At 33.9% G+C, this 15,603-nt stretch overlaps 2 long non-coding RNA genes across 2 annotated transcripts; both read left to right on the forward strand.

Annotated features, from left to right (window-relative positions):
• The first annotated feature begins 2,599 nt into the window (after positions 1-2,599).
• LOC105782498 (uncharacterized) lies at positions 2,600-4,385 on the forward strand. The gene is made up of 2 exons (XR_008192529.1): positions 2,600-3,400; positions 3,494-4,385. It is a non-coding gene; the product is annotated as an uncharacterized LOC105782498 (long non-coding RNA).
• Positions 4,386-12,584: 8,199 nt separating this feature from the next.
• On the forward strand, positions 12,585-14,854 carry LOC128035931 (uncharacterized). The gene is made up of 3 exons (XR_008192563.1): positions 12,585-12,833; positions 13,085-13,314; positions 14,482-14,854. It is a non-coding gene; the product is annotated as an uncharacterized LOC128035931 (long non-coding RNA).
• The last annotated feature ends 749 nt before the right edge of the window (positions 14,855-15,603 follow it).

Genomic DNA, 15,603 nt, shown 5'->3' on the forward strand with positions numbered 1-15,603 from the left:
ATCAATGGTATCCTCTCTATTACTTTCTTTGAACGAGTACACCCGTATATCACCCAAAGCATGTCTTGAACTGTAATTGTTAAACTTCTTAGCAGAAGGATCTTTTATCTCACCATGTCTAGCAAGTTACAGGTCATTTGGAAAACAAAACATCCATTACAGATTATGGACTAAGAAAATGATTGTTTTTTAGTTAAATTTCATGAGAATAAAGATTACCTTGCTACTTTATGGGGGGACCGTGGACTATCTTTAACCAATATCTTATGGTACGGCTATGGACTCTAGCCTTTACAATAGATCAATCATTACCTAATAATCTGATAGTTTGGATTCGTCGACCTGGGATACAATAGGAGATGTAATATAAGAGCTTACTAAAATTTATCGAGAATGTGATTGGATCAGTGGTGAAATTTGAATATTATACGAATGTTAAATTGAGGGGTTAGTTTGCTAGATTGGCAGTTTTTGTGAATTTGGGGAAGCCTTTAATCTCGAAGGTCAAGATTGACGGCAGGATTCAACGGGTTGAATATCAATCCTTACCCATGGTTTGTTTCAACTGTGAAAAGTATGGCATTGTAGATAAGTCTGTCCTCACAAAGCAGGGCAAGAAACTGATCCGGCGGTGGAAGAAGATAAATCACCAAAGCAGGAGACGGTGTTGCAAGAGAAGGTAGAAGCACAAAAGTATGGGTCGTGGATGATTTTTGAACGAAGGCAAAGGAGGAAGGCAAGAACAGTGGTGGCGAAGGCGGATGGCATCGTGAAGGCCAACATGGTGAGTGATTCTAGATTTAAAATTCTAAACAAGAATCATGAGGAATTGGTAGGGGAAAATCTGGGGAATTAGATGATAAATATGTCAATTGATTTAAGGGCAAAAATTAGGGAGATTAAGGATGTTGGAAAGGAATGGCGACATGGTGGAGAAGCAAATAAGGGAAAAGGTAAAGGCAAAGGAAACTCTAAGGGTAAAGGGAAAGGGCCAGCATTGGTTAGTGGACCCAAACATAATAATAACATGCTAAAATAGTTCAACAAAATAGGCGGCTCTTCTGCTGGGCCGAATGTTAAACCTTTTGATGATGAATCAAAAATGGGGTCAATTTTAATGGATAAGAAAATGGGTCAAATTAATTTTCAAGTTGTGGGTCCATCTTTAAACGAGAGGAAAAATGTTGCAGTAAAATTTCTTTCCAAAATAGTTATTTCGCAGAAGGCTTTCAAGTTTCAGATTCGCAAAATAAAATGGGAGAAAATTTTGGGCAAAATCTAGATGATGAGGCAGAAAGCAGAATGGGTGATAACATTGACCAAGAACTGACGAATCTGCTGGAAAGTGAGCAACCTTCAATGTCAATGGTAGGGGTAATAAAAGATATTCTACAATAGCTGAATCATAAGGTTGGGGAAGATATGGTGATGACGGGGAATGTTGTCTGTCGAAACCATTTTAAAAAAAAAATAGGGATCGATTTAAAAAAAAAATGGGAGTCGTCACTGATTTTTTATTGAGGTGTGATCGGATCACCTTGAAAATAATTTTAGGTCTGCAAATTTTCGGGAGTCTGTTACGCACGAGGAAGGGTTAGCACCCTCGTAACGCCTAAAATTAGTACCGAATTGATTATTTAATGTCTTAGCGTCAAGAATTTGAAAAGATTTTAAAATATGATCTTTGAAGTTTAACTTTGAGTAAACCAAATTGAATAATAAGACGGACTCATTTTGAAGAAATAAATTGCTACACTCAGTGAGTTAGGTTGCAACAATTCGATCTTTGAAATTAATTTTTTTCCTTTTTAGAAAATCATGTGATTTAAAAAGGAGATTCGATTATTTAAGCAAATCTAGAAATTCGAATCCAGTAAGTTAGGGTTTAATCTCTCGAAATTCTTAAACAACTGACATTGCCTTTATTTTAAAAAACGAGATAACAAAATGTTGTATCCAGTAAGTTAGGATCAAACATTTTGAAACCTTAAGAATTTTAATCGTGATTTTAATAAAATGGACGCTTGATCGTCTGAATTCATCGAGAAGAATCGAAGTCCAGTAAGTTAGGGCCTAATTCTCTCGAGAACCTACGAACGCCAAGCCTTTTTAAAGTTTATAAAATAAAATGATTATGACCTTAATAAAATACAACTTTTACAAACGGAACATGATTAAATAATGATACTACTAATAATTCAAACTTAAATTAGAAACAATTAAACGAATAATAGGCCAATACAAATATTGATTTAAATCATATTATACAAACATCCATAAATTCATAATCAATAAAAAACAAACAAAAACAATACAATAAAAAGTAAAGAAAAAAAACAGTGATAACAATAAATAATGCAAATATGTACTACAATTAGTAAGGGAATAAAAGGTTTGAACAAATTTTAATGAAAGATCTTGAAAACACAAAGAAATAAAAAGTAAAATAAAAGTGAAAAGCTTGGAATTAATATCTAGATTCTAATCTATATAAATAAAACTTAGTAAAATAATAGTATGTACTTAGTAATAATCTATAAAAGTTGAAATAAAACAACAAATTTAAAAGGAAGAGTGCTTCCCTACGTAACACTATTATTTGAGATTAATAATATATTATTATACATATATATACGCATATAGTAAAAAACATATTACATATACATAATATATAAGGATGTAAAATATTATTATTATAAATCAACTTTCTATAAGAAAATATAAGGTTAATCCTATATAAAATACAAATATATAAAGAAAAATAATCATACGATAATAAGAACAAGTACAGTATAAAAAAACAATAAATTTCCTAAATAAAAAACTAAGCAACAAGAGGGATTAAATCACAAACCAAACCAAATTAACAGGGAGCAGCTGGAATTAAAGAAAAGTGAGGGACCATGCTGCAACACGCGTATTACATGGGGGCCCGATTGGGAAATATCCCGCTTCCCCAAAACGCAGTGTTGCAAGCCGGGCCGAAATGGAACGAAAATAGAATATGAGGGCTAAATCAGAAAAGAAGAAGAGGCTTAATTCAAAAAAAAGGAAAACGGAAGGGCTAGTCGTGCAAATATCCCTCTCTATGCCAGAACGCGCGGGTCTAGTCGCGTCTGGGTCGGGTCATCGGGTCGCGCCCTAAAACGATGTCGTTTAAGAGCCACTGAATTAGGCAATACGGCGACGTTTCTTGATTTCCCTTAAGCCCCTCTTTAAACCTCATCTGTTACCCTAAACAAAAATAATAAAAAAAACCTAAAATCTTATTCCATCTAAAACAAACACCAAAAATAAATAAGGGCTCAGCGTCGTTTCGTGCTACATCAATCGACGGCGGCTTTCCGAATCCCGAGCACGACTCCGATTGTGACGAAGCGAACTCGAGACCGGTCGCCAGGTAAGTCTGCTTCCAACTCCTCCATTTTAAAAAGAAAAAAGAAAAAAAAACATAAATGAACTCCCCTCCCGCCTCTGTGGCTCAACTGTTCAGGGGACCCTTAGCCTCGTCCGACCCCGATTGTGACGGAGCGAACGGAGACCAGGTAAGCCTCTCGTTCCCTTTCTCCTTTATATTTTAATGCCAATCAATGAACAAAAGAGCCAAGAAAAAGAAAAAAAAAAAGCAAAGAGATTCACCATCACCTTTCTAACTTTTTGATTTCTTTGAACGAATTTTTTTGTTTACAATCCGCCTATTTTTTTTTGTCTCTGTCCCCTTTACAAAAGGTTCCCCCTTTCATTTTATAGCCGAAATCAAAAATAAAATCCCCCAGAATCCTTTTTAACATTTTTCTTTTTCCTATTTTCTGATTTGCTGGTGATTTCTATTCTTTTTGCCTGCTTTCTCTGCTTTTTTTTTGTTTGTTTGTCCTTCTTACAGGTATGTGGAGGCCGTACGGTGATGTGGCACGGCTCGGTGCAGTGCATGGAGGCGGGGCACGTGGTGGTGGCGCACGTGCGAAGGCACACGAGAGGGCAGAGGCTCGACACGTGGAGATGAAGGCCCTGGGTGGCTGTGGCGTGGCACGTATAGAGGCTAATTGGTGTGCGTGGAGGCTGCTAGGGTTTGCCACAGTGCATTATGATATTGGGCCTTTTGGGCTGAATCGATTTGCTAGGTTTAGGTTTAGAGCTAGGCTAATTTGGGTAGTTTGGGTTAAAATGAGTTGGGCCACATTGGGCCTGTGTAACTGGACATTTGATTTTATTATTATTTAAATCTAGTTTTAAAATGACCGGGTAAAAATTGGTTATTACATTGTCGATGTTGAGGGTCCAGAGGATGAATTTCTAGTGGATGCGGAGGCTGTATGATTTAAATGGTAAAAGTAGATTTCTTTATTTTTTTATATGATGATAATGGATTTCAATTTTTTTTAGAACTGTCAGGGGTGTGGACACCCTCGTTTCCATAATTTTTTAAAAGAGTATAGAAGAAAGTTTTCTCCAAATTTTGTTTCATTGTTTGAAACTCGAATTAGTGATCTTAAGGTAGATTCGGTTATTGCTAAGTTGGGTTTTGAGTATTCTTTTAGAGTCGAAGCATCAAGCTTTACAAGGGGTATATGATTACTGTGTAACGAGGGCACTCGGGTGGAGATTTTGAAAGTTCATCCTCAATTTATTTATATGTGAATCCATGATAATAGAAGTCGATACCTGGTTTTTTGCACTGCAGTTTTGCAAGTCCAAAATGAAGCACAATGGCTCAATTCTAGGATAAGTTGGACTACATTGCCACTGAAGTGAAAGAGTCATGGATGATTGCAAAGTGATTTTAATGTCATTATGTGTGGGGAAGAAAGACAAGGCGATTCTGAACTTAGTTGAGTAGGAGTAATCGTTTCAGGTCTGTTTTCCCCCAACATGGACTTCTTGATTTAGGATTTTAGATACCAATGTTCACGTGGAACAGGGGAAATTTATTTCAAAGATTGGATCGAGCTATTTACAATAAGTATTGACAGGCTTTTACATCTAACACAACTGTGTGACACCTACACAGGTTGAAGTTTGACCATCGGCCACTCTTGATCTCAGCGCATCCGAAGGAGTCAGTGGAAGGGGACCAACCCTTTTATTTTCTTCTAGTTCATTGACACACCCCGAGTTCCAAGATGTTGTGTTACAATTTTGGAGTAACGATGCGAACATTGTGATGAATTTAGAGAACTTTACTTAGTCGATCCAAGTTTGGAACAGAACAGTGTTTGGTAACATTTTTGCTAGAAAATGGAAAGCAAAGACGAAACTAGAATGCATACAAAAAGCCTTGGAACGGTATAATAGCACGAGGCTTAGATTGAGGGAAGTAAAAGTACGACTTGAAATTGAAAACATACTGAACCAAGAGAAACTATTTTGGTTTCAAAAGTCCAGGAGTGAGTGGTTATTGAATGAGGATAGAAATACAAGTTTTTTCCATAATCGCACATTGAAGAGGCGTCGACAGAACCGAATTGCAGGTTTGAAAATAGAGGGTAATGAGTGGTGCTATGATATGAAATCCTTAGGAGGCATGCGGTTGAGTATTTTTCAGCTTTATTTACAGTGGACCCATACTCAATTGGGAGCTTTCCTGTCAAGGGGCATTTTTCGAATTTGGAATCTCATATCGTTAGTGATCTATGTTCCAAGGTCAATATGGAGGAGATTTGATGTTCTGTTTTTAGCATGGCTTCGTTCAAAGTGCCGAGTGTGGATGGTTTTCATGCCAAATTTTACCAAGAAATTTCAGATATCGTAGGAAGTAGTGTCTTTCAGATGGTTCAACATGTTTTTTTAGGAGGAGATTTGGACCCAAAACTTAACAAAACTCTCTTGGTCCTTATTCCTAAAAGAATTGGTGCAGAGTTGATCAATCAATACAGGCTCATTAGCTTATATACAGTTTTGTATAAAATTATTACAAAGACTATTGTTATTCGTCTTCAACAAGCTATGTAGGTGCTGGTAAAACAGAATCAATCAAGTTTTATTGCATTGTGAAACATTTCTGATAACATTATTATTGTCTAGAAAGCGATTCACACAATAAAGAATATTAAAGGCAAAAAGGGTTGAATGGCAATCAAGGTAAATCTTGAAAAGGCTTATGATAAGGTGTGATGAGATTTTTTAAATGGCACTCTATTGGATGCTAGGGTTCCAAAACCATTGGTTAGAATAATCATGTAGTGTGTTTCTTTATCGACAATGCAACTGATTTGGAATGGATCACTTTCAAAGAGTTTCAAGCCAACTAGAAGGGTGTGACAGGGAGATCCACTCTCTCCGTTCCTTTTTGCACTTGGCATGGAATGATTGGGTCACTTGATTGAAGTAGCTATTGGGGAAGGTATATGGGAACCATTAATGTTATCACGCAGGGGACCAAGTGTGTCTTATCTATTTTTTGTTGATGATCTGGTGCTTTTTGTAGAGCCGATGAAAATGGAACGGATTGTATGAAACATGTTCAGGATCAATTCTGTCTTTTCTCTATCCATAAAGTTAATAGACAGAAGACTCAGTGATTTTTCTCTCACAATGTATCTGAGGAAGTAGTAATAATTATATGTGGAAAGCTAGGTTTCTTCAGAGTTAACGAATTGGGAAAATATCTCAGTATGCCACTTTTTCACAACAGAGTTGGAACTAATACTTTCTAATTTATTTTGGATAAGATTCAAAATTAGTTGAATAGTTGGGATGCTAGTAAGATGTCATTTGTTGGCCGTCTCACATTGGTAAAGACAGTATTACTTATGATTCCCAATTATTTTATGGCTACAGCTCGAATTCCAATCATGATCTGCAAGGAAATTGTAAAGCTAGCTCGTGGTTTCTTGTGGGGGAACATCAAGCTCAAGTAGAAAACCATCACTTGTTAACTAGAAAGATTGTTGTATGACGGTGTTAAATGGAGATTTAGGGATTTGGAAGTTGCAAGACCAAAACAAACTATTTCTTTTAAAGTTGTAATTTAATTTGGTCGCTAACATGGAGAAGTTGCGGGTTCATGTTCTACGCAATAAATGCAATGTTCATGAAATCATCGCAAAAGACATACGTCGAAGTAACTGTTCATTCATATGGAGATCCATTATGAGTGTATGGAATGAAGCTAAACAGGGTCTCATTTGGACTATCCGTGATGGGAGCTTGGTAAATTTTTGGAATGATACTTAGTTAAGGGATTCGGGTTCGTTAAAATTGCAGTGTATTGGTAATGATCCCCTGGATGAAACTCTTCGCGTGTGTGACCTTGTGACACCAGAAAGAGAATGGAATACAGAATAGTTATCCACGATGCTCCCTAAAGATATTGTTGTCCGAATATGTGCTTGCAACACACTGTTAAGGGATTCAGGTTTTGATAAAATCTCTTGACAGTGGCTATCGGCAGGGAATTTCTCCCTTGCAGAAATGTATAAGCATCTTTTTAACACTAGTGGACCAAGGCAGTTTGGATATGACAGATTAATTTGGAGAGTTGTGGCACTTCAAAGGGTGCGAGTTTTTCTATGGTTGCTTATCCGAGATAGACTTTTGGCCAACAAGGAACATACAATGAGAGGTATGACATCGATTCTTTTTTTGCAAGCAATGTGGTTAGTCTGTAGAAACGACAATTCATGTGGTAAGGACTACGATTTTGCTCAATCGATTTGGAAAGCATTGATTTCCAGGAAAAATTGGAAATTTTTTCTTTAACTCAACACTTGAGAGATGGATTCACTGGAATATCACAAACAAAGGGGAATTAAATTTCGGTGGAGGAAAATGGTCGATGTTTTGTACAATCGTCACTTGGTTCCTTTGGAAGAACTATAATGACTTTATCTTCAACAATGATAGGGGGAACAGCTAGAATTTGATAGCCTCGGCTACGACATGAGCAAGATTGTTTGGAAAAAAATGGTTGCATAGAGCAAATGGCATAGTTGGCAAATGCCTGAACTGGGATGGGTCAAGATTAATATTGATGGCTCGATGTCGACAAGCAGAAAAAGGGCAACAGTAGGAGGAACGTTGAGAGGACCAAACGGAGGGTGGTTAGTGGGTTTTGAAATGGTAACAGGTATGGTTGATATTTGCCAAATTGAAGCTCAAGTTATCCTTGAAGACTTGAAGCAAGCATGGATGAGGGATTTCAGACAGGTTGAGGTGGAAAGCAACAATACCCTGTTGATTGATACTATTAGGAACGGCTTTGCAGCAAATGTTAATACAGTAGAAGTTCAACTAATTCATGAGTGATGTAATAGAGACTGGCAAGTTAAATTTACATGTCTTGAGAGAAAGCAACAAAGTTGTTGATTGCTTAGCAAAGACGGCGGGAGATGGAATGAATCAATTGGTTGTACTTGTTGATCCACTGTCACATATACGAAGGCTTCTGAAGGAGAATATTGACAGCTCAATGCAAGTAACATCATTTGGGTTCTAGCTTTAGTGGTAATTTAGTCATGTACTAAATCCGCTTTTTATTTTCAACCAAAAAAATTAATTATTTTATTATTATTTTATATATTAAAATTATTTATTAATTGAGAAGATTTAACCTCATTATTATTGCTGTCGTCGTTATGTTGTTGCCTTAATTTTTGCCCTACTTTCATACTCTCCTTTCACGCTGTGCAAAATTTAAAATATTGTTCATCCTTATTTGCAATTAAGGACAGCTTCCAAATAAAAGAATTTTACATCCAACCAAATAAAAAAAAAATAGTATTATTAGTATTGTGTTAAGTAATCTATCCTATCACCATAGCTAATCAAATATTCTTTCATTCGAACATCTTTTCTCGAGTATGGTTGATAAAAGAGTTGAAACCCTGTGGTTTTCATTTAATTGACTCTATAAGATTTTATTTTATTTTTTAACGATCTCAAGCTTAAAAGTGGGGCAAGTTGGATTGATTTTATTATTAAAATTTTTGAAGTTTTCAGAGTCAGTTTTAAAACAAACCCTCCACCCACCCATTTACTAGAATATTACTTTTTTTTTAAAAATATTTACAATACTTTATAAACGTATTAGGGTTGGTTGTATGAAAATTAATATAAAGCTAGATTATTTTCCCCACTTCATTGGGGTTGCTTAAACACATGGGTGATCTTTTGTTTTTCTCATTTGCTGTACAAAAGTGTTTTGCCTTAATTAGTACTCATGGGTGAACAAGCGTCAAGCATGTAGATGCTTTTGCATTCAAGATAAACGGTGACCAGCATGCATGAAGACAAGTTTACCATCAATTTAAGGGGAATTACGCAGATTCTTGGGTCTAATAGGTAGGTTTCTTCAAGGTTACGGCTTGTTATAGTCAGAAACCTATTTGACCTAAAAAGAAGAATGCCTTTCAGTGATCCCCATTTCAATTCAAGCAAGCCCTAACCACATTTCCTATCCTTGGGTTGTCATTTACAGTACAAGGCATATTCTGTAGTCTGACCATTTTAGTGTCTTTCATTTTCCACTTATGATCAAAATTTCTTGCAAAAGTGGAACCACAAGGCCTACTGATGAAGCTCTTGCCATTTGATTTCACCATTGTTTACAAAGCTGGAAAAGAAAAATATCGGTGTTGCTTTCTCAAATACCCCATCATGTTGATTTCTTAGCTCTTGGTATCCCAGTTCTGTTGGATATAACTCATCCATGAAGAACTACCCATACCAAATTTGGGAGGATATCTCACTGGATCTGATTTGGGGACTACCCAAGTTTGGTGGTTAATGATACTATCCTGGTGGTCGTCAATCGTCTCAGCAAATTCTTTAATTAACATGACAGCTGTTGACCCCCCAAGCACCGCCCAAAACGGCTATATTTTTGAATCTTTTTGGATTGAATTTGGAGCCTTTTGCTTTCAATTTGATTAAATTTCCCGTTGCTTCCGTAATGTTTCTAGAAACCAAAAAGAAAATGATATTCAAAGCTTTCTTTTTCTTTCAAATTAATTTAGTTTCTTAATAAAAGACCGTATTTTCAAATAAAGAATGTTATCTTTTCGATTAAAATATTTGTATCTTTACCGAATTTAATTTATATATTTTATTAAATTTAGGTCTTGTTGTTATGGTTATTTTGAATATTTTATAAAATTTGTAAAATAAAGAAACTAAATTTCTTGAAATTAAATTACAAATGCATGCTTTAATCTATTTAATATAATAATTTTCATTATTTGACTAATTACAATCAATTTTCTTTTTACCCATCTATCCACTAGTGTACAAATTAATTAAACTTATTTTAAATTTATAAATAAGGGCGGCACCAAAAGATAGATATAGGCTTTGACCCTTTTGATTTGGTAAAACTGCATATTAAATCCTTATATTCTATAATGCTCTAATTATCAAAATGATAAAATTTCTGTTTTGCCCCTAAAGAAAATAGAATTCTATTTCGATCCCTCACTATAAAAAGTTTGAGATTATACCTTTTAATTTCTTTTAACATTTCATTATATCCTAAATGAAACATGTGTTACCTTGAAAATTGCTTGACATGTTTTTGAAGAAATTTGGTAATGTGAATAAATTGACAATAATTTCTCTACATGATAATAAAATGGTAAGTAAAATAAAAGTTTCAAGTTGGGCTCTGCTTGATAAAGTGTTGAAAAATTCAATCAATTAAAAGTTAATATTTTAAATAACTTAATTTTTAAATACGTTTGATAACCTATGATATAACTATTGGATAGAATAATTTTTACAAAAAGTATGGAAAATAATAAATAGAGAGGACTTACTTAGCACTTAATATAGAATAAATTTAATTATTTTTATTTTATTTTATTTCATGTAATATTATATTATCTTTTATCAAATTTTATTTTTTGGTATAACCTCTAGAACTACCAAATATGAATTAAGTGATAATTTTATCAAATTTAATATTATATTATCTTTAACTCTTAAATAAGAGGATAATGCGTTTCAACGCACTCAAACCCCCATTCTCTACTCAATCAGCGATGATAAATACATTTATAACACATTGTAAGCAAATGAGTTCATATTATAAGTGTATTTTAATGGCTCGTCCTTTACAATAGGTTGGGAAAAAATTAAGTGATACCAAATACGAATTATCAGTGAAAGTATCATAGTGATCCTTATATTATATTTGGATTGTATTTTGATTTTTCTATTGAAAAATAAGTAAATTGGTCTATGTACGTTACATGAATGAGCAAATAGTTCATTCGTTAGTTATCCCATAAAATGCTTATTTTCGTGTCGCATTTATGAGGTACAATTTAGTTTTAACCTTTACAATTTTATTCAATTTGGCCCTATTGTTTTATTTGAAGCAAATTGGCTCTCAATCTTTCATTGTTGATGTAATACTATTTTATCTTACATGTCATGTTGGTAAATAATTTAAAATTATTAAAAAAAGAATATATGAATAAAAATTCTAATTTCAAAATTATGGAAAAACTCTTCAAAATGAAAAAAAATCTAAACATAAAATTTCAAAAATTATACAAGTATTATAATGAATTTGTGTATATTTTAAGAAATTTTTTATTTTTGGAGATTTTTTTTTCATAATTTTCAGAATTATAATACCATGTCAGTAATAAAAATTTTGAGGGATAATTTTCTCTAAATAAAAAGAGTAGAGACCAAATTGAATAAAAATGTAAAGATCAAGAGCTAAAATTGCTATTATCTCTTAAACACAAAACACCAAAATAAGAGCTTGTTAGGTTGGGGGGCATATGAATAGATTCTAGCCCAATTCGGTGGGCCTACCACCAAACATTAGTTAGGTTGGCTGTAATACTATTACAATCCAAATCTATTCAGGGTCATGTGGCTGAGAGTAGACCTGTCCATAGGCCGGGCGGCCCGGCCCGGCCCGACGGCCCGCCCGAAATATGGGAGGTTTGGGTAAAAATATAGGCCAAATATGGGCTTGGGCAAAAAACGAGGCTGTTTAGAAAGCGGGCAGACCTCGAACAAGATTTTTTGGCCTGGCCCGGCCCAAAATATATTAAATATATATTTTTATTTTTAAAATATACTAGTTTTAGTTTTATTTTAAGTTACAAAATTTTAGATTTTGTTACAACAATTAATACAATTAACAATTAATAATTTGATGTAATTTGATAATTTTACTAATAATTAATACAATTAACAATTAATAATTTTACTAACAAAATGTTAGATTTTACAAAATGTTGATTGGTACAAAAAATATATAATTTGATACAATTTTAATAATAATTAATTTTGATAACAATTAATTTTAATAACAATTAGTTTTAATTTTAATAAAAATATAATTTTAATTTTAATTAAAAAATGGGCCGGGCCGGGCTCGGGTTCCATATTTTTTCCCGGGCCGGGCCTGGGCAAAATCTTAGGCCCATATTTCGGGCCGGGCCAGGCCCAGGCCTAGGAAGTAGGCTGAAATTTTTTGTTGGGCCCGGCCCGACCCGGCCCATGGACACCTCTAGCTGAGAGCCCTCACAGCACAGGCACAATGACGTAATTATCAGGGGTGTGCTCTACCACTAAGCTAATAGACCGTCGTGCGGGTCTCCCGCTAGGAGCCCGCTATGCCAAAAGCAAGAGAAACCCCATCCCTCTCTTTCTTTTTTACACCCCCATGTCGCCACATGAGAGGGATTCGGGGGCGTAAAAGGAGATCCTATCATTGTATTACAAGAAAAGGCTGAATAGTTATTCCCTTCGCTCACCACTGAATAGCCATTTATTCCCGTGTGAAGTAACATTTTTTCCCTTTTCAATTTTTGCCCTCACCTCTACCTAGAGAATGAAGAAGCACTAGAACCATCATCTTCTCCCTCAGTTCAATGGTAACTTTCTTTTTTTCTCATCTCTATGTTTCCCTTTTTTTCTCTTTGATTGCAGAAAAGACCTAGGTCAATCTATTCTTCATTCTTTCTTCTTTTTCTTCACCTTTTAAGTCAATAAAACCCTTTGGTTGCAGAGTTGCAACCTTTTTTTTTTCCCTTTGGTTGCAGAGTTGCAACCTTTTTTTTTTCTTCTTTTCTTTTTTGGCTTTTTCACTACATTTCTTATTTCCCCTATTTGAACTTTTTGGTAGTTAGAGCCATCAAAAAGGAATCAAGAGATATCGGAATGGGGAAATCTAGGACTTTGAGCACGAAGTGGCGGTGGCAACAAACTTGCTAGTTATTTTAGGATTGGATGGTGGAACCACTTCTACTGTCTACATTTGTATGTCAATTATGTCTTTCTCTAACGCCCTTCCCAACCCTCTTCCTGTTCTCGCCCATGCCATCACTGGCTACTCCAATTATAACAGTGTCGACGGTAATTTCACTCTCTCTGAATTTTTTTCTATTTATTGTTATTTTTAAGCTTAGGGTTCTCATCTTTATTTTTCTTAGTTGGAAGTCAAAGATAATAAACTTTTCATGCATTTAACAGAAATAGTTTCATATTCGAATAATTAAAGCAACGAAGATTAACATTTTGTGAAGAAAAAAAAAAAACAAAGGCAGTATTTTGCTTTTATTGGCAGCATGGTTATGTGAAAATACTGAAGTTGTCTCTTCATTAGAAACTTCTAAAGAACTAGTAAAAAAGAGGATTAGATAGTGTATGAAATACATTTTGATATTTGATTGTGGTTACACGAATTATCATTCATTTGCTGGATAAGATAAAAACAGCACTTTACCATCTAGTTTTTGTTTATTTTTTAATATGGTTAGAATGTGGCAGAAATGAAGCGATGGGGAAGAACGTTAATGGCTCCCATAAAAGCCAACTTCATAATTTATGGAAAATCAAAGTTATAATATATAAAAAGTTAATCAAACTATAACTCTTAAAATATAGTACTTGCAAAGTGAATTGGAATAATAATTAGATATGAACAATGATTTAAGTTATGATTATGAAATGGATTAAAACTAAATTATGGTTTTGTATGGTTCAGCTTTTAGGTTTACTTTTTGACACTAATTAGTTTTATTTCCCCCCTGAAAATAAAGAAAACTTCAAATTTATATATAGGAAGTGGATGTGGAATTGAACTATCTGTGTTTGTTTGATGAAGTTGCCAGTTTATGATGTTTATGATGTTTTGATGAAGTTGCAGATTGATTAGAACCAAATTCGGTTTTTTTTAAAGCTTTAATTGGATCAAATTTTGAGGGAGCTTGCTCCTTTCCACTCGTGTGCACGACCATTTGCACTTCCTGCTACTCATTTTTTAATCTTGTTGAGATAGCTGTTTAATTTTTGTTGTTTATTTCTTCTATTTTTGGCTCTAAAATAGACATACTGTTAGTTCATGCCATTGTTTTAGATGTCAATTATCTGTACATTACAGATACTATGGCCAGGGAAACATTAGATCAAGTTATGGCAGATGCACTTTCAAAATCTGGTTCTAATCGATCTGCAGCATACATTTCATGTCTTCTTTTTGCAATGGCATTTTAAGGATGCCTTTTTTTTTCTTATTCTTAGAATGCGTATAAGTTATGACTCTGTGAGAAATATGTCAAGCCTGAAGATGTTGTAGGAGCAAAAGAAGTGAAGTCAAGTGACGAAAAATTGAGTGAAGATGAATATGCTGCCTCGGATGATGAGGAAATCACCGAAAAAACAGATCTTTAGGCACATATTATGCCCTGCATGCTCGCTACGAAAATTGTCTTGTGTTGTACATGATGTTCAGCTCCAGGAAAACAGAACCAGGGAACATGTGGAAAAATCCTACTTACCCCTTTTTGTCATTACTTTCCATGGATGTTTGTGTAAATTAATCCACTATTGTTCAATAATTCAAATATTTATCCACTGCTGAGACTTTAAAAAGCAATTCTCCCATATCCTCCTACTCCTTATGTGCCTGCTTCAATTACACATTGGTTGATCTAACTTTGGTGATGACTTGGTTGGCTGCCAATGGAATTTATATCTCCCATGTCTCCAATACTTTATGGTGGAATTCATTTTGCATGGCTTTTGATTTGGTCTACAAATTTTTGGTTGGTTAGGGTAGTCTCATATAGAAGTTAAAACATGGGTTTGTTTGGTGTATAAATGTTTGATATTTTTCATATATATAAAAATGAGAATAATTATTACTTTTGGATCAATATTTGTAATTTTGACAACTATGATCCCATGAGATTATGTTATAATTTTTGTTAATTCATATTTTAATAAAAATTATATTAATAATGTTATTAAATTATATATTTTATTTTATTTAATTATATTTAGTAATAATTATATTAAAATATAATTAAATTACTTATTATTTTAATAATAATCTTAGTAAAATTTAATAACAATAATTATGTACTTAAAATAAATTTATTAAGGGTACTCTAGTCATTTTAGTTTTTTTTATACTATTACAGTATCATTCTATTCAACCAAACACAAGAATATTATTACGTTCTATTCCTTTCCATTCAACCAAACAATTAAATTATCGATTACAGCTTCTATTCCATTATAGTTCTATTCCATTTCAACTCTATTCCATTATAACTCTATTTTATTACAATGAACCAAACGTGTCTTAAGTATTTAGAGGAAGAAATATTTTACTCTCTTTCAATAAAAAGAACTAAAATT

Source organism: Gossypium raimondii, chromosome 13 (genome assembly GCF_025698545.1).
Source record: "Gossypium raimondii isolate GPD5lz chromosome 13, ASM2569854v1, whole genome shotgun sequence".
NCBI classification, from domain to species: Eukaryota; Viridiplantae; Streptophyta; class Magnoliopsida; order Malvales; family Malvaceae; genus Gossypium; species Gossypium raimondii.